Here is a 20,741-nt window from a genome sequence, read left to right on the forward strand (position 1 = left end):
AAGACCATCTGAGGCTGGCAACAAAAACTCCTCTGTGATGTGTACGAAACTCAAAACACATCCTCTCCTGTTGGTGCCCAGCAGCAATCTGCTAACAAAGTGCTTACTAATTGGCTACTTTGGTGAATTAGTCAGCTGGTAAAAATTTACAGTGGTGCAATCTCTAGTCTGTAAAGCACTGTGCAAAAGTCAGAGACCACCTGTAATTTATAATTTGGTGGTCTACCAGGTCCTGCATGGATGGTAGGAGTTCACTTTTCTTTAAATAATTGTTTCAGCTCCAGTTTTCTGCAAGTGGGTTATCTTATCTCGAATCTCTTGACCTTGAATAACTTGACCTTAATAAGACTGCCAAAAAGTGTATTGACTTAAAATAGAAATCAGACACTCACATTCCTATTTGAATGTGGATGACTGAAATCAACAGCTGTAGTCTGTTAATAAAGATAAAATACCGCTTAAAACATAAAAGCATTTGGCAAAACCTGGCAACTGTTTACTGATTATATGAAGAACATGACACAAGACCAGATTGACTATTAAATATATTAAAGATATCTTGCAACTCTCTCTGTTTTTCTTTTTTATGATTTTTTTTTATTATTATTTTTACTTTATATACACTATATGGACAAAAGTAATGGGACACACTACTTAATCACTGAATTCAGGTGTTTCATTCAGTCCCAGTGCCACAGGTGTACAAAATCAAGCAAGCAATGAAATCAGTCACTCTAAAGAGCTCACTGAATTTGAGAGTGGTGCTGTAATAGGATGCCACCATTGCAACAAGTGAGTTTCTATCATCCCAGATATTCCACAAACAACTGTGAGTGATGTTATTGAAAAGTGGAAGCGCAGCAACTCAGCCACGAAGTGTCAGACCACGTAAAGTTACAGAGCGGGTCGCCGAGTGCTGAGGAGCATAGAGCATAAAAGTCACCAACGCTCTGCTGATCAATAACTGAGTTCAAACCTCCTCTGGCATCAACATCAGCACAAAAACTGCGCCAGGAGCTTCATGGCAGGGTTTCCATGGCTGAGCAGCTGCATGCAAGCCTTACATCACCAAGCACAATACCATGTGCTGGATGGAGTGGTGTAAAGCGCCGCCACTGGACTGTGGAGCAGTGGAAACGTATTCTGAGGAGTGACCAATCAGCTTCTCTATCTGTCAGTCTGATAGACGAGTCTGGGTTTGGTGAATGCCAGGAGAACGTTACCTGCCTGACTGCACTGTGCCAGCTGTACAGTTTGGTGGAGGAGGGATGATGCTATGGGGCTGTTTTTCAGGGGTTGATCTAGAACCCTTAGTTCCAGTGAAGGGGAATCTTAATGCTTCAGCAGAACAAGACATTTTGGACAATTCTGTGCTTCTAACTTTGTGGGAACAGTTTGGGGAAGAACCTTTTCAGTTCCAGCATGACTGAGCCCCAGTGCAGAAAGCAGCTCCATAAAGGCCTGACTGGGTGAGTTTGGTGTGGAAGAACTTGACTGACCCTCACAGAGCCCTGACCTCAACCCCATCAAACACCTTTGGGATGAACTAGAACGGAGATTATGAGCCAGACCCTCTCGCCCAACATCAGTGTCTGACCTCACATATGCTTTTCTGGATGAATGGACAGAAATTCCCACAGACTCTCTCCAACATCTTGTATAAAGCGTCCCAGAAGAGTGGAAGCTGTTAGAGCTGCAAAGGGGGACCAACTCCATATTATTGCCTATGGATTTAGAGTGGGTAGGTGTTGCAATACCACGTCCATGTAGTGTATATGTCCAATTGTTTCTGCAATGTGTGGTGTGCTTTGACTTTATACATTAAAAAGTAAAACATATATTAAAAAAATAAGTTAAAAGCAGGTTATGAGGACCCAATTGTGAAATCTGAGCCCAACGCACACCTGAAAAATGACATCTGAACCTTTGAGATGCTCCTTTCACAGCTTAGCGTGTGTAAAGGAGTATTGGTATCGAGGTTTCAGTATCGGTATCACCATTGGAAAATTGTGCCATCTCTACTAGAAAGCATCAAAGCCTCGAAAGTGAGTGGTTTTCTTCATGTCAGAGGAGCCTTTATACTATTGTTAGTGACCAACCAATATAGGCTGGGCCCTAAGAAAGAGTAATACAAAGTCAAGATGACCTTCACACCCAGTGTTGGGTTCATTCAGAACATCAAAGAAACACAAGCGCGGTTTGTCATGTTACATTTAACAAAGCGGATACCAGCGCACAAAATCAGCCATTGATCTTTTCACTTATTAGCACAAGATCAAAAAATACACATCCTCAAAAAATGAACAGACATTCTGCCACATGCAAGAAAACCGCATTAAAAGGACGCACCTGGACCCGTTCCTTCCGAAGTCAAAGAGATCTAAACAAGAGAACAATGGCGAGGAAGTCAATGGAGGACAGTGCAATAAAGAAAATCACAGCACAAAACAACAAATGCTGTGCAGAGTGTTGAGTAAGGCTTCAATCAGGTCCTGACATGCTGACGGATTCATTGCTGATTCACACATTTCACAAATATCGTTATCTCCGGAGCGTGCCGCAACAAAGCCCCACACAACCTGGAAAAACATTCACATAAACTCATTCTCACTGAGGATTCATTATTTACACAGGGCATTCAGTGCGTAATGACAACAAATCACTGTTTATGATTTGGAACCGCATTGTAAGTTGATTTTGCTTCATGGTTTGTTGTCCTCAGTACCCTCTTAAAAATAAAGGTTCTTGGCTTGGACGTATGATACTTGAAAACACCCTTAATTGGAACTTTATGTGGAGATTCTTTGAACTTTAAAAAGATTTGTCACACCTACATATCTCTTTCTTCCTAGAAATATCAACTGTAATGTTCTTTAGGGAGCCAAAAATGGTTCTTCTATGAAATAACTCCAATTTTTTACAGGTATAGTCCTTAGGAGTGAGATGAATTTGACAGAGGGGAACCCTCAGGGCCTTCTAAGCCTTCAGAGAAGGTCTAACAATTTCTGGAGACTAAAAATTTGAGAAGATTTGAGAAGTGTACTTGTCATGATGGAGGCGTAGAGGCTGGATCCACATGCAAATTGCTTTTATTACAAAACCAAAACTTAACAAAATCCAAAAAACAGAATAACTAAGAACAGAAACCAGGGAAAAACACTAAGCAACAGAGAGAAAATGCAAGACAAAGACTAAACTAAACATGGGGGTATAACTACACAAAGGGAAAACAAGGAACACCTGGGGAAAGCGAGAGGGCGGAGCTACAGACTACAGACAAATGAACACCATTACAAGGAGGCAGGACCAGGGAGGAGACAAAACCAAAATAACAACAAAAGCACATGGAAAACGTAAACAAAAAGCACATGGCTAAAACAGGGAAAACAGACAAAACCAGAAAAGATGTTACAGAACTCTTATTGCATTATTATGTTTTGGTTGGAAACAAGTGGGTTCAATTCTTGAAAGGGCAAACAGAAAATTGTCCAATCAGGAACTTTTTCACAAATCACTGTATGATTTCCAGGGGGTGGGACCAATTTCTCAGACATTCTCAAAATCCTAGATACCGCTAAATGTGAATACAAGAGAAAGCCATTAGCTATAAGCTTCAAGTATAATATGGAATTTCTTTTACAAGCTTCAAAAGTCTATGTTTATTCTAGAACAGCCAAATGTTCACATGCATTGTCATTAGATTAAAACTACTAGACATACTAAAACATACTACTAGAATCCTTCAGGGACGCCAGCAGAAATTAGCATTATTGAAGAGGAGTTTTTTCTTAATTTTGTTGACTCAGTTTTGACATTTACAGAGCTAGCTCTAACGGTTGCAGTTCTTTTGGCATTGCTATAGAATGACCATTCTTGGTTCCTCACTTGGATCGTTCTAATAGGAGAACCATTTCTGCAAGGGAGAATTTGTTATGTGAAAATATTTTTATTTAAAAATTTCAGTGTAGAAAACAAACAACACACAGAACCTAACAGACATATACATAACTGCACTATCCACTTCTACACAAGTACAATAAATTCAAACTAGACAAGGTCCTGCTGTAAATGAGTTACTGAAGGGTAAAGAAGAGGGTGAAGAACCTTACTCAAGTTAAAGATCCTCCACATAATGGAAGGATATTTACATCAGTAAACTGGTAGACAGGTTCTTTAACTCCTTAAATCCCAGGCTTATTACATACTAAGGCTTATTAATCAGGAACTACAGCAACTTCAATGAAACTGGTCGAGCTGTTCTTCAGTTATAGAAGTGTGCAATTAAACTTTGAGCCTGTCGGTGGGCCCTGGCAATGTAAGGGGTTAAACTTTTAAAAGGTTCATCAGACTCACACCTCTATTTTTCGAATATTGTTCTTTAGGGAACCAAAAGTGGTTCTTCTATGGCATCGCTCTTTTCTGGCCCCCCTTTTTTAAGGCTAGTTCTGTAGAGTACTGCCTCTTGACCCTCCACCAAGTCTGTTCAAAACTCCAGCCTAACTAGCCAGCCTTCTTTCAAGCTTCTCCTATTAACACTTTACATCTACTGAGAATTATCAGGTGTTCAACAAAAGCGACCAACAAACCTACAAGAGCTTGAGAGCAAATCATCCACAGACTATCGAGTGCCAGTTGAGTAGCTGCCCATTCTTCATCGGTTGGAGGTACCAAACTATGTTAGGGGCTTGATGGTCGCTGTTGGCGTCAACGCTGACTGAACTAATGGCTGTCTGTGAGGGCAATTACACCGTGCCATGACATGGGAACCCCTTGAAAAAAGTGGTGTAGTTCAGCCACATTAGCATTTTGGAGATGCATGAATGAGTGTGTTTGTTCTAGTCTGTGTGCCTCGCTGAAAGACACCATTAACGGCAGGTCTAGAGCTCTGCAGAGTGTCGGGTCAGGGTGAGAGAAAGAGAGAGACGAAGGGAGGTGTAGTGAAACGTTTTAAAGAGCCCAATATATCCTATATTTGTCCCCTGAAGTTCATTTATAACAAATGCAAAGATTTAATCACCTCTGGTCAAATGACGTTTTATTGATTTTCTAAGTAGAGTAAGTTTTTTAGAAAAAAAAATCTGCATATTTTAGTGTATAATATTTCGCTGAGTTTACCATATGTGGAAAAATAAAACATACAGTACTAAATGTGCCATGACTTTTGCACTGGCCATATTTTATGTTTTTTTTTTTGGTTTTTTTTTAACCAATATGTTGAATTCAGCAACAGTAATCGTGTGTGTTCTCTCTAGACATTGTGTTAATGTAACCTAACTGGGGTGCCAAAACTTTTGCACACCAGTGTATGTGTGGTTTTATGTACCAAAAAGTCATAATTCATTCCAGTCTTACCTTATCCCTTAGAACTAAACAGGCTGTTTTTGTTACAGTACCTTTAAGACTCTCTCTCTCTCTCTCTCTCTCTCTCTCTCTCTCTCTCTCTCTCTCTGTCTATATATATATGTATGTAAATGAACTCTGCTCTGATTGGCTGTTCTGTATTGTGGCTCATTCAAAAACACTCCTTATAACTTTTGCCTGAATGGGTGGAGCTAACCTGCCCTAGGCTGTTTTTTGCAGCTTAGTTTTCATTTCAAAACAGTGAGGAAAATTAAGTCTTCCATTATTTGGGCCCATTAAAAAAACTAGAAATCAAGGACAAAGTCAGGCCAAGCCCAGGTTTCCAGTCTCAATGCATGAGTCTTACCTCATGACTCACTCTAATGACAGAGAAGAAGAACGGTACCGCCTGCAGCAGCAGCATTCACAGAATGGCAAATAATGTTTACACCCAGCCTCTGTGGTTAAAGGTAATGAAACCACAGGACTTCAAAGAGTGCTCATTTGCTTTTGTCACTCACAGGGTGTGTGTGAGTGTGTGTGTGTGAGTGTGTGTGTGTGTGTGTGTGTGTGTGTGTGTGTGTGTTTCTTTTTGTACATTTGAGGACAAAAATGTCCTGACTTTGAAAACAAGTCAAATACTAACTAACAATGTCAGAAGCAAAAACTTTGTGCTCTTTGCAAAACATGCTTCATTTTTTTTAAAAAACTGAAAGAATAAAACCACTTTTTTATTTCAGAGGTTAAGATTAGGGTTCTTGTAATTCCTATTATACATAGATACTTGTACACAATATAGACCAAAAGTCTGAGAGCACTAGTGAAAATTCTTCTATTTTATTTTTCAATTTAATAAAGTTTTTCAATACAAGACATATTTTCAAAAGAACAACCTGAATGAACAGCAGAATATTTGAAATTTTAACATGAACTTCAGACTTTCTCAGTACAGGTTGATTCAAAAAGATTCATCCAATTTCGGAACGCCATATTTTTACAACCGTGAGGCGCCGAGGAACCAATCACAATCTAATTGAAAGAGGGGGTCATAGAGTTTCTGACGGTCAGTGGAAGATGGCTCCCTTCAGTCTGAGAGGAGATGAGACCCCTGAGCAGAAAGCGTTCTGCGTTCTCCACTTCAATAAGAGTGAATCCGTCATAACTGTGCAGCGTGATTTTCGTGGGCAGTGAAGCTCCAACAGCTCAGAGCATTCAGCGTTGGTTCCACAACACTGGATGATCTCCGAAATCGCACTGAAAGAGCCGTGAGTGCAGCGACACCCGACAGGCTCAATCCAGTATGGGATGAGTTTGACTATGGTGTTGATGTTGTCTGTACAGCTGGAGGAGGTTCATACTGAGACCTTCTACAATTACATAATAAACTTTATGCTCATTTAAACCATTTACAGTTTACTGCATTGATCTGCAATGATTTATCATTTTGAAATTGGATTAATCTTTTTAAATCACCCTGTATTTGTCCCTCTTTTGGTTTATGATAATGTGCACTCAAGCTGGCCTGACTCTGATCACTAGAAGCAACAGCAGCCTCTGATGCATGGATCAAATCCAACCGAGAGTCATTTGAACACAAGCTTCAATAGAAAGAATAACACTCAAAAAATTTTATTATGGTCAACATGGTCAATTTCACAAGTTTGAATAGTGTCTTAGAAATAGTGCAGATCTGGAATATTTCTTCTTCCTTTTACTTGTCATAACTTTTCTTTGTTTTACATTTTTAAAAATGCTGAAAACTTTCTGTTGTTTATTTGCTGGATTAAATGAAAACAACTAAAGATTTTCAAAGTGGTCTCAGACTTTTGGACTCCACTGTGTATGAGCACATAAATCAAGCCCATACATGAGACCCCACATTCTGACACTGTAAAAATACAGTCTTCAATTATGTGTTGTATGTTTGTGTGTTGTTGCATGCAGGTGTGTATGTGTGTGTGTCTGTATGTGTGTGTGTGCGTGTGTGTGTGTGTGTGTGTCTGTGTGTGTGTGTGTGTGTGTGTGTGTGAGAAAGTGAGAGCAGTAACCGCAGTACTCGAAAACCCCCTCGAGGCCTTCAGGGGGCAATCATCAGAAATGCCACACTAGTTATGCTGAAAACCTTTACTCATTTTTGCTACCTGTAACAACCTGTCAAGCAGAACTGGCATTTTACAGCCACACAAGACGAGTCGTGTTTTTTCCCTCTCAAAACAACATGTACAGAAAGCAGAGAGGAAGCAGCTCGTCTCAGGGAGTGTCAGGAACTGTGAACACGGCAACCTTCAATTATTTTTAAATTTCACATACTTTTAAGCATCAGTGAGGAGTTGACCTTTCCATGCTCCGCCCACAAATGCATTCTTTTCTAGCTATTGTTGCAGGTGGCTTTACAGAACGTTTGAAAAAAAAATCACAATCAACCTAAAGAGAAACTGTAGAACTCAAAATATATAAATTTAGAGTGTGTTAAGTCTGAGAGCACTAGTGAAAATTCTTCTATTTTATTTTTCAATTTAATAAAGTTTTTCAAGATATTTGTACAACCGTGAGGCGCCGAGGAACCAATCACAATCCAATTGAAAGAGGAGGTCATAGAGTTTCTGACTGTCAGTGGAAGATGGCTCCTTCAGTCTGAGAGGAGATGAGACCCCTGAGCAGAAAGTGTTCTGCATTCTCCACTTCAAGTTATAACTTAACATAACTGAACCATAATCCACTGAAATGATATGTTCTAAGCTGTACTGACTCCACACACCCCGTCTCGTCTCCAGGCTTTTATTTTACTCTTCTTTTTCAAAACATTTGGTTATGAAAAGGTACAAATACGAACTTTTCACCTGGAAAAACTTATTTAAGGTTCACCATCAGACCTTAAAACCACTGTTGGAGCTTTGAGGGAACATTCACACTGTTTGTACCTTGATGAATGAAAAATGTACCTGAACAGAACCTTTATTAGTGCAGTATGGCGATACTGTGATAGCTAGTATTGCATGCTATGACAATAACTTCACCCATTGAGCACACATATCTTGAAGTTTGTCACGCCTGCCTCCGGCTCGGCTGGAACTGCAGCTGACCTTCCCGCTTTGGACTGCATTTCCCTGAACCCCTCGCTCCCTCACATGACTCAGGACTCATCTGCACCTATCCTCATTCTGCCTCTCCTGACGTCTGATCATGTGCACGTGTTCCTTGTTTCTAGTGTTTGTTAGCTCAGTATATTAGCCCAGGCTTTAGAATAGATTCCTTGCAAAGTATCGTCACCCTTTGTTGTGCATACCAAGTTTTTTTCTCTTGTTTGTTTTTGCCTTATCGTGTTTGACCTGTGCTTAGTTTTGATTTTTGCCTTGTCCTTTTGTCCTGTTATGACTTGCTGGTTTTTGAACTTACTCTTCTGGTTTTTGACATTGTTTTTTGATCGCCCCTTTGTAAATAAAACTCATCAAACTAGTCTCGACTGCATGCGTCTGACTCCGTCTGCAACCCTTACAAAGTTGTTTTCTGTACTTGAGTTGAGTATCACAATGGAATACTCTGAGATACTCTAACTATTATTATGTTTTATTATATTTTGACAAGGGCGGCACGGTGGCGCAGTGGGCAGCGCTGTCGTCTCACAGCAAGAATGGCCTGGGTTCGATTCCCGGCTGGGTGACCAGGGTCGTTCTGTGTGGAGTTTGCCTGTTCTCCCCGTGTCTGTGTGGGTTTCCTCCGGGTACTCCGGTTTCCTCCCACAGTCCAAAGACATGCAGTCAGACTGATTGGACATGCTAAATTGCCCCTAGGTGTGAGTGTGACTGTGTATGTCTGCCCTGCGATGGACTGGCGACCTGTCCAGGGTGTATCCTGCCTTCCGCCCAATGACAGCTGGGATAGGCTCCAGCACCCCAACACGACCCAGAAGGATAAGCGGTTTACATGATGGATGGATGGACTCGGTTTACTCGATTTTACACAGTCTTGTCTCGGTCTCAGGGTAAGGACCAGCTGAGTGCAATGTGTCGTTCTAATTAGAAACTGAACGTTTTTCTATCATCACTGAAAATCAACAAAAACCTTCAAACAGCATAAAACAGTCCTTTCTCTACATGTTCAAATACTGTTTGCTGCTGGTTGAGGGTCATTGACACAACTGAGGTATTATTTGTTTGTTGATGTTCACTGGTTTCAAAATTCAAACATTCCTTGAGGGCAGAATATATAATTACTATGTTTTCATTTAAGAATAAAAATGGATGCATGTTGTTTGGTTTATGTTAAGTTGACTTTAGATGGGACACAGGAGGATCTCACAGTCATTTGCTTTCAAAAGTGACAATGCAAAGTTGGTGTAAGACCATCATATAATAATAATTAATAATATTTTAGGCTATATACTATTTAATGTTATATTTTACAAAATATGTTATAATATAATGTATCACTGTTTATTACAGATAATGAACAAGTATGAATGTACAATGAACTAAAAATGATTTGTATTCTGACTAAGTATAATCTGGTTTTGGTCTCGGCCACTCCTGGTCTCAGTCTTGACCCGACTATTACAAATAGACTAGTCTAGTCTAGACTTAGACTTGTCTCTAGCGCTCTGGCCTACAACAGTATGGTGCAGGCTATGGAAACTGAAGTTGTCTGTACTGTTTTATGAACATTGTCAAAACTTTTTTCCATTCAATTTTAGTGAATCTGAAATGTTGCAAAAACCTACATTGAAAAAGTTGTCATGTCACAGATTTCCCTCACATGCCTTTCATAACAAATACAAACTGCATAGTGGAACTGGACGTTACAGAAAGCTACAGCCTTTCTATGGAAAGTACTAAAACAGCTCAATTATAGCATTTCAAAACAACTTTTTATGTTTATGAAAATGCATGAAATTACAATTAAATACAGCATTTTTAATGCTAAAAGTCAGTTTGATGTAAACAAGCTGCTGCACAGCATTTTCTTTATGTATTTTGATCTTTTTGCTTGCAATTTGCAAAGAAAGTGAACAGGACCATAACTAATGAGTGGAGAAACATGGTTTTAGTGTCACTAATCTGGGAAGCCCAGATTACTTCAGTTGAAACCAGCCACAAGAACATATGCCTTACGTAATGGCTCTAAAGGTCCACTCTCTTCATGACCAGTACATTTTTAAACTGAGAAAATCCCCCCAATTATTCCTGTGGCATCATATGAATGACATATTCAACACAGCATGTCGAGAGAGTTATTTTTATTTCTCTTCTAGCCTGTGACTAACTCATTTGCATTTGTTGCCCACTTTACAGCATCAGGCTTCGTCTGTCCTCGAGGGCGTCTCTGAGTTACTGTTACACTGGTGAATGTGGTCCATTGTGCATCTGATAACAAGAGCCGAAGGTGTTGCAGGCTTGTGAGACGGAAGGCGCTTTCAAAGGAGAATTAAGATTTCGGAGGCATTCCAAGGATGTACGCTGAAGAGAGGGACCCCATGGGAGGGAGTTCATTTACATATGAATCAAGTTCAAAAATGGTGGAGAAGGCGTCCGTCTGATGAATGGGGGAGGAAAGATAATGAAAATAGAAAAATGAAACAAATCAGACCAAAAACATCCCCAGAGATCATGGCGGTAATCATTGTTAAGGTCCTCATTACTACAATAAATAAAATGTGATGCATTAAATGCATTATTTTAATTCAATTTAATTCATGAGTTATTTTTATGACAAATTATATTATCAGCATAACAATTTGAGTTAAAAGTAGAATCCCTCAAATATTTACATGAATTTCAGAATTTCGTAGGATTGAGTATCTCCCCCCTTTGCTTTTGCATTCGAGCTGGACTCCATAAGTCTGTGCAAAAGCCTTAGATGAGCCGATCAAATCCACCTGAGATTCTTCTGAACACAAGCTTCAGTCGAAGAGATAAGACTTAAAAAAAATCAATGCCACAAATGTGCATAATTTTAAATAATGACCTAAAAGTAGCGCAGAATATTGAATATTTCTTCTTCATTTTACTTGTCATAACTTTTCCGTTATTCACTCATGAATTTTTCAAAATGCTAAAGCTTACTGTTTTTTCTTCAAATTTTAAATTTAAAAAATCTGATTTTCATCTTGGTCTCAGACATTTACACCCCGCTATATATAATTTCTGCATGAATAATATATTACATGAACACAATTTACATTTGGCATTAAATCGCATCCGAAATCTGGATGCTGTCCATATATGCATTTAAAAAACATGTGTAACCACTTTTGTGATTGGAATATGATTGGATTTTGCCATCCTGATCCCAGGGTGGTTGAGCATGCATTGTGATTGGACCTGTATGCACACATTGTGATCAGAACTGTATGTACACACTCTGATCAGACCTGTATGTACACACTGTGGTCGGACCTGTATGTATGAATTGTAATCGGACCTGTATGTATGCTTTATGATCGGACCTGTATGTGCACACTGTAATCCGTCCTGTATGTATACTTTGATCAGCCCTGTATGTATACACTGTGATTGGACCTGTATGTACATAGTGTGTTCAAACTTTATGATCGGAACTGTATTTACACACTGTGATCGGACCTGTATCTACGAATTGGAATCGGCCCTGTATGTATGAATTGTGATTGGACCTGTATGTATGATTATTGGACCCATTATGATTGGACCTGTGCACACTGTGATCGGACCTGTATGTATGCTTTATGATTGGACCTGTATGTACACACTGTGTTCATACCTGTATGTATGCTTTGTGATAGGAACTGTATGTACACACTGTGATCAGACCTGTATGTATGCTTTATGATTGGACTTGTATGTGCACACTGCGATCGGACCTGCATGTATGCTTTATGATCGGACCTGTATGTACACACTGTGATCAGATCTTTATGTATGCTTTGTGATAGGACCTGTATGTACACACTGTGATCAGACCTGTATGTATACATTGTGATTGAACCTGTACCCCTTGTGATCGGACCTGCTTGTATGCATTGTGATCAGACCTGTGGCTACATTACATTATGCTCACAACTTTCAATATTGTTTCCACCTCTTGTTAAACAGGTTCATTTCAGACACCTGCATGTGTATTCAAATGCAGACCTATGAACAAGTTCACAATTCTCCCACCACTCCTAAAGCATGTTCACACCTTGCATTAACATCTGGATAACGTCTAACGTCAGGATCGTATCTGGACATACTTTGGCTGGATTACATTTACGCTTTTTCCTAAAATGTGGCCCAGTATGACCAGATCAGGTCTGATTTTATTCTCCCTGCATGAAAAGTTCAAACGTCATTTCTGTTTTTCCGTTGTTTACTTTTTACTCTTTTATGATACAAGTGGTCAAGCTCAGCTAGGACACTGTCATCAACTCAGAATACCAGTAAGCTCTTGGTTTGGGGATAACTCCAGCCTCACATATCCTCTATCTTTTGTTTTCTTGTTTATTCTCCCACCTGCTTGTCAGCACTCAGTGGTTGATACAGAAAACACACTCCAATTACGATTGTATTAAATGTGGTCAAGATCCATCTCTGACCACCTCCGAATGTGGTTTGAATAATCTGATTGTAATCTGATCTCAGTGCATCCGGAGGCTGCTTTCACCTGGCTTTTTCATGCGGCCAAGTGAAATCCAAACGTGACCCACATGTTGATTCAAACTGTAAACAGGCCCACGATTGCAATTTTTAAGCCATATTTTTCTTCCAGCTGTGCTTCAGTTGTGGCTGCTGCTAAGCTAAACATACATAACTCACTATCTTTTCCTTCTCTGTCACTTAAAATGTCTGGAATGCTCTCCACCATTGCAAAATGTTTTAGAAAGCACTAGCACAGCATAGCCTGTAAGTGTTCTGCATCAGAATGTCTGAGGCATTTTGTTCCTTAATGCAGCCAGGAACCTCCTACTATGACAGGAGAGGGACATTTATCTTCTTTAAAGCTATTAAATGCTTTAAAGAAGGCTCTTAAATAACTTTTAAAGATGTATTGCCATGAACTGTACAAACATTTTTAATCCAGCAACTATATCTTGCCTTGAAAGGCTCAATTCACACAGATATGCTGTCATTCAATCAAAATGAAACTGACAAAATTTTTATTAATGTTTCGGAAGCTTAACATACAAAACATATCCGTTTACTTGTGGTTGGCTCATCTGAGGCTGAGGATGAGACTCCATCTACCCTGCTCCAACACCACTCCAGTCTGATTTTAACAGTGGTGAACAGTAGCAAAGTAAATGTAATTCTTTACTGTACTTAAGTAGTTTTTTCGTGTATCTGTACTGAACAAATTCCATTTTGGGCGACTTCTTACTTTCACTCCACTACATTTCAAAGTCAAATATCTCACTTTTTACTCCACTACATTATCAGAAATCTGTCGTTCCTTTTGGTTTATCTGTGTATAAAAACGTAACGTCAAAACGAAAGAAGCGTGAAGCGAGAACTCCAATCAGGGCACAGCGGTCACTTTGTTTTGAGCTTGTTTTGACCTGTTGGTCATACCGACCCAGTGCAGCACACGGTTCAACATCAGTGCAGCAGCGTAAAATTTTGGGAGAGTCTATTCAACATAAATGATGAACTAACCTAACTTTGTGTAAACAGACCACAATATAGAAATATGTACTCATATGCAGTTGTGACTGACGTGTCTTTTTTCTGAATTTATACAAACACATTTCATTTTATAGTAAATTAGTTTTGGCTAGTTTATGTTTATGAAGACCTACAGATGCAGTTTAGTAAAGGAAACTCATTTGTGAATCTGAGTTTAAAGTTTTTATTAAACTTAAACTTGTAACTAAGTTCAAATAAATCTTAAACTGAAACTTTGCTTGTTTGCAAAAAGTGATTTCAGAGCCACTCAGTTCTACCTGATGGAAACTGTTGGCCTTCAGTGTTTTGTGCTGATGATAATTTTAATAGACATCAGCGTCACTAATTAATGACATTCTATTAAAAGACTGGTTTACCAAGAGAGACACTGGAGTATTTTCACCTAAAATGAGTTAATGAAGCGAGTCTTGTTATAAAAATGATAATAGGACATCAGAGCCATAATTAATCTTTTAGTACTTTTACTTTCGATACTTAAGTACATTTGAAGGCAAATACTTTAGTACTTTTACTCAAGTGGAGGTCTAAAGGGAGGAACTTCTACTTTTACTGCAGTAATATTTTACCTTGAGTGTCTCTACTTTAACTCAAGTACATGGTTTGTGTACTTCGTCCACCACTGGATTTTAAAATGTACAAATTGTATAGGAAAGTGAGATCTGGTTGATATCTGAACTCAATCTGAAAGCAGAAGCAACATTTTAGGCAACAGACTCTTTTCACACTTCCATATTTGACACCGTGGGAGGTTGTCACAGTGGTGAAAACATGACGGCAGCAGCGAAGACATCTACAAATGGGCATGTAGAAAAAAATCTGCCTTTTTTAAGTCTCTGATGTAAAGGACTCACCAGTTTCTGTCTTTATTAACTAGTTTACCCCATTTTTCCATGAAGAAGAGTAACTTTAAGAAGAGTGAGCTTGACAAGGTGTACAAGCTTTTTATTGAGAATTACCTGCATAACTACAAAAGTAAGTTAAGGATCTCTTAACAAGTTACCTAAAGAGGTTAGCTAAAGTTACCTGTCTAATCTAGACCAGAATACAGTCGACGTTGTGCAGGCTAGGAGTAAAGTTAACTTAGTTAGTTATAGTCTTTTGGTCACATTATGTGACTTCACTTTCGTGTGTACCGTTACTGTTACGTTTATAGAGTGTATGTTATGTTGAATAGTGTCCGATCTGTGTTTCTATGTAAGCTAACTGACATGGAAATGTTTAATTACTTTAGTATTTTAGGGTTTCAGGTTCAAGTCATATTAATACCTGCTACCTGTCCTCAAATTTTACTGGCTCATTTACCTAACATTGCCTTAAGGCAGGGGTGTCCAATCTTATCTGCAAAGGGCCGGTGTGGCTGCAGGTTTTCACTCCGAACAAGCTGAAGCTCTCGTGATTCTACTTGTTTAATCAATTAGTCTTCACACATTTCATCAGGTGACCTCCTGCTTTGTTGGAGTGAAAACCTGCAGCCACACCGGCCCTCTGTGTGTAAGTCTGGACACCCCTATTCTAAAGCTTACTGTTGTTTATTTCAAGGTTTAAATAAAAAAAATCTGATTTTTAATGCAGTCTCAGACATTTACACCCTGTTATACATCATTTCCACATGAATAATATATTACATCAACACGGTTTACACTTGGCATTAAATCGCATCCCAGATCTGGTGCTGTTCATATATGCATTCAAAAGACAAGTGTAACCACACTCGTTACCAATTTACAGACCATGCCACAAAATTTCTCTCCCATTCACAGAGAGCTTGTTATCTTCTTTAGCCAGTCTCCTATCCAGTGCCACAGCATTGGTTACTTTTGGATTTTAACTCTAATTATCTCCCCAATTTAGTTGTCGCCAATTCCACCCGCTAGTTAGGACTCCCCCAACAACACAATACTACCAACACTAGGAGGGTGAAGGCAGCACAGGCTTCCTCTGAGATCTGTGAAGCGCCACCGCTTCTTTTCGCCACTGGACAGCCGAACGTGCTCGGAGGAAAGCGCCAACTGCCAGATCTGTTACGTCAGCTAACAGATGCCTGCACTGACTAGCATCGCGTTGGGTGATGGGGGGAAAAGAGGGGGCAACCTTCCCACCCAGAGAGGCCAATTGTGCTCTCTCGGACTCCCGGCTACAGACGGCTGTAGCATCACCAGGGATCGAACTCGCGATCTCCTGATGACAGGGCCAACGCTTAGACAGATGCGCCACATGGGAGCCCTCAGCATTGGTTACTTTTAATGTAGACTGCTGTCACCCACTTTGACTCACCACTGTCGTGTAGTACCTTTCTTTTTCCTGTCGTTAGCCATGTAGCTTTTAGCATACTAACTAACCAGCTAGTCGAGTAAAGCGATAAGGTTCTATCAGCATTTATGTGTTGGAGATGGAGTAGTTTGTAACTTGAACCCAGCAAATATGATTTTATGGTTTTGAAATTACCAGAATTTTAAAGTAGTTTATAGCTATCGCTTCTAAACAGCTCTGTCTGCCATTATTTTGGGTTTGAAAAGGGAAATGCATCAGGTCACAACAATTTCTGGGCAAGTTCTGCTACTGAGGTTGGCACTGGTGTTTGCTTGATCTCTCACCCCTATGAGGGCTCATCTAACACCCTTCAAGTAGTGGAATGCCTCTTAAAATGGTGCCGTGGATTCCCCTGAGAGGACATGATGAGGCCAAGTGGACGAGGGCTTGTTTAAACCGGTATTGAAACAGGCTGCCTGTCAAACTTGCTCCTCTTTGAAAATGAAAACTGTTCCACTAAACTGTTCCACTAAATAAACATCTTTCAGATAAATACCGTAATAAGGAGACTTCCTCTACATTCTCAATCGCAAATGCCACAGCTGCTGTAATGTTTTCACTACTGTGACAAATTCTGCATTGAATACAGAAGAGTGAAAGGGGTCTATGGTAAATGTGCCATGTCTTGGTTGGATGATGATCTGATGGCCATGATCGGGGGGTCTAACAAAGCAAGAGTTCTTGTTTAGCCAGCTAACTTTAAGCTTAGTTTGATCTAACCCTGGATTTTCTGTCTTACAACTGTGGACCACTTTTTACTGGCCTACATCACCATAATAACTTACATTGCATACCTAACCTCCTCCAGGGCTGGTTAAGTTCAGGACTTTGGACCATAAACAGCTCTCAGAGCAACTACGGTGAGCTTCTGACCAATCACGTACAGCCTTCTGGCTAAGGTGGAACCCCTCCAGTGGCAGTGGAGACAGCATTGTTTCATGAAACACCCTCTTAAAATCCCAGGCTTATTACATACTAAGGCTTATTATTCAGTTACTACAGGAACTTCAATGCAATTGGGTTGAGCTATTCTTAGGTTATAGACATGTGTAATAAAACTTGCCATTAAAGGGGTTAACTGTGGTTCCATTGGTTAGGTTTTGTGAAGCTAAAATTTAGACAGGAGCTTTGTCAATATTGAACTTGCTTCGTGAGACAGACCCCAGATCACATTGATTGGATATTAACGTCCAGTGTAAACAGAGCCAAAAGTTAGTAAAATTAAAAAGACAAAATGTTTTTTTTTTGGTGTATTTTATTCATGAGAAAATGAACCAATTCAGACTTTTTCAGTGTATTAGTCAGAATTTTGAATGTGATGAAGGACAAACTGGGACCACATGCTTTTTCTCTGTTTGCAGCTTTGTTAAAATTTTAAGACCGCCACTAAAAATCACGTATTGACCTGTCACGAAAGATTCTCACAATACCTGACATGCTCTTCACGCTTCCTTGTACTGAGATAACCCTTTGTAGCGTGCCAGATAACCACCATGTAGGTCCTCTGGCTTTCAGCTGAAACATGCATGACTGCTAAATTATTGTGGCCGTCCTCTCGGTGGAAAACACTAAGTCAGAGGGAGCGTGCCAAAGGAGGAGACAGTGTGGGAGGGGGATGAGTCAGTGAGAAATGGAAAACTTTTTTACGTCATGTCCCAGCTTCTGAAGGACACTGTTGACCGGAGGTATTTTGGGTCTGCGATGCATGGCCGCAGAAGAAAAAGTGAAATAGAGAGATTGCTCTATATTGGGAGACACAGTGAGAGCTCTGTTGAACGGCGAGAGCGTGGCTGAATGGAGTGAAGCGCACTTCAAGTGCCAGCAAACCATGTCCATACTCAATAGGAGGAATGTGGACAATTGGTTCTGTAAGAGGAGAGGTTGTCCAAGTAAGCGGCGGACAGGCTAGAAGAGAACAGAGTACTGGAAGATTGTGTAAGGTGGAGGGGTGCACATTAAAGGGTGGGCAATATGATGACATTATAATGTTATTATAATGATAAATTACATCACATTACACTTTTCTGAGTCTATCAACTGTATAAAAGACCATAAAAAGACAGATTTGGAATTGTAGACAGTCTCTACACAACAACTAGGGTATAGTAGGTCTAGGATGATAAGTAGTCCATTATTTGGGGACAAAACCACAGGTATTTTACAGCCTTGAGAACTTTTCATACCAGGGCCATGTTTTGACATTGAATAAACAAAACGAAACAAAGCAAATGCATATCAAGTCAACATACACATTAACATAGTGCTGAAGGATGGAGAAGTGTTATTAGGATTTCATTTATTCTGATGTAAATTGACTTAAATTGTGCTGAATTCATTAATTCTGACCAATATTGTGTCTGTAAATGAAATACGATTATTTTCTAAAAATCACGCTTTAGGTGTTTCTCTTTAAACAGCCAGCATGAGGCACATGCACAGACCCCAGGTTGGTACCCCTTTGGTTGGTGTTTCCAATGTCTATTTTCTATTTTCCTCAAGATCTGTTTCAGTGACATGAGCCTCAGCATCACACCAGGAATAGAGCTTGTGTGTTGGCCTGGGTTCTACAAGATTCATCACTATTGGACGCCTAGTGTAGTACCACCACCTGTGGTTCTCCTCATTAACTCCAACCTGTCACTCATCACCACAGCACTGGAAATGCCACCAATAAAAGGCTGATCCTCCCTTTGAGAGAGCATCAAATTCCATAATGTGGTTATTTTAAACAACAACCAAACATGTCAGCAATAAAGAGTGTTAATAACTTAATACAAGTTTTCATTATTGTGAAAAAGAGAGGTTTTATATGAGGCTCAGTACAGCTTGGTTATAGAGCTATAACTGAACATTACTGTAACTTGACAGAACCAGCCAGACGCTCATGATAAAACAAGTAATGAGGCTTTACTTGTAAAGGGGTTTGACAAGAATTGTAGTAGGTGAACAAGCGTAAGTCACACCCAAAACACAGAAAAGAACAAACATAACAAGGAAGTACTCAGACAACCAGATCCAAGGCAAAAAGTCAGATAATCCAGAAACACAGTCACAACACAATAAGACACAGTGGCACAGGAAACGCTCAGTAGCTCAACAATGAGAAGCAGTACCTCGCAAAGAATCTAGTCTAAACCCTGGGCTTATAAACTAAACGAAGGCTAGTCACATGACACACAGAGCAGGTGAAACAGATCAGTATTCAGGTGATTGTGAACAGTGATACGTGGATTGTGAAGGTAATTCTGGGAAATGGAGTCCTTGGGTGAGTCAGAGCCAGAGGCATGTGAGACAGTTACATTGTGATTGAATATTGAGAAACGCCATGGCTTTGTATGCTGGTGACTGAGTTTCAAATCCTTCTATGGAAAATAATAGATAGAGTTAGTACTGGCAGTAGTTTGGCTTTACTGTGATTACATTGTCTCTCTATATTGCAATATGTCTGAATAGCACTTACATATTTTTTGGGGCTTGAAGCTTGAATGCTGAATGTAATGTGCCACTTTAAAACTGTAAAGACAGTGTTGAATAATGTAGGATAAGATAAGATTACAACTCTTTTGAGTTACAAAATTCGCTCTTTCAAATTGCAATTTCAATATAAAAAAAACAATTAATCACTCAGAACTGCATTAACATTAATGCCATTCTCGGTTTGTTTGCTCCCTTTAACGCTCAGAGATCCGAGCTGAAGCAGAGCCTCAAACTCCACCATACACCCACAAAGACACACAGTGTCTGAATCTCTGTCTTTGAATTGCAGTGACTAAAGGAAAAATGATACCTTGTCATCATCACTACTTGCCAGTCCCTCTTCAAAAAACACACTGAACCATGTAAAGTTTACTGTAGGTTAAACATCGTCTCTGCTTTTGTGTTTCATAAAAACTGACTAGATGTGAAAAAACCTCACAACAACTGAGCCTTAATAAAATTCAGAATAAAAAATGCTGTTTCTGATGCCGTTTTTCTCTGTGTTACAGCACGACAATGCCATGCACGTGCACTATGGCTCATAGGGGAAACTCACTGATGTATGTGTAAAAGAAGTAAAACCAAGAATAAGATGGGGGCAATCTGATTGGCTTGGGTGGAACATTCACAAACAGACATCATGTTGAGCATTACAAGCTTTCCGATTCATATTTCAACCAGTGACCGCGGCAAAACATGCAAAACAAGCTGTCCAGCGATCATGTTAGAGCTCTAATTGCACAATGTTGAGTACTCAGACATTCATCTTATGACGGGTAAATCATAGACATATTTAAACACTCAGCAGCGCTAACGTTAAATCCTAACCTACAGCTAGCTGGCCAACTGCTGGACTGTGCTTTTGAACTGAAGCTATTTGCGGACACGGGGCGGCACGGTGGCGCAGTGGGTAGCGCTGTCACCTCACAGCAAGAATGGCCTGAGTTTGATTCCCGGCCGGGCGACCAGGGTCATTTC

At 39.8% G+C, this 20,741-nt stretch overlaps 1 protein-coding gene across 2 annotated transcripts in view; it reads right to left on the bottom strand.

The window, feature by feature from the left end:
* The window catches only part of chl1a (cell adhesion molecule L1-like a), a 131,701-nt gene that overhangs the window by 103,835 nt on the left and 7,125 nt on the right, over window positions 1-20,741 (bottom strand). Inside the window, exon 1 of one of the 2 annotated variants that reach the window (XM_036591287.1) lies at window positions 2,350-2,439. The exons of the other annotated variant lie outside the window; for it this stretch is intronic. The gene's annotated coding sequence lies outside the window, so the exon portion shown is untranslated. Of the gene's footprint in view, window positions 1-2,349; window positions 2,440-20,741 lie in introns of those variants that run through there. 2 annotated transcript variants of the gene reach the window in all.

This window comes from Colossoma macropomum, unplaced genomic scaffold, assembly GCF_904425465.1.
Source record: "Colossoma macropomum unplaced genomic scaffold, Colossoma_macropomum, whole genome shotgun sequence".
Lineage (NCBI taxonomy): Eukaryota > Metazoa > Chordata > Actinopteri > Characiformes > Serrasalmidae > Colossoma > Colossoma macropomum.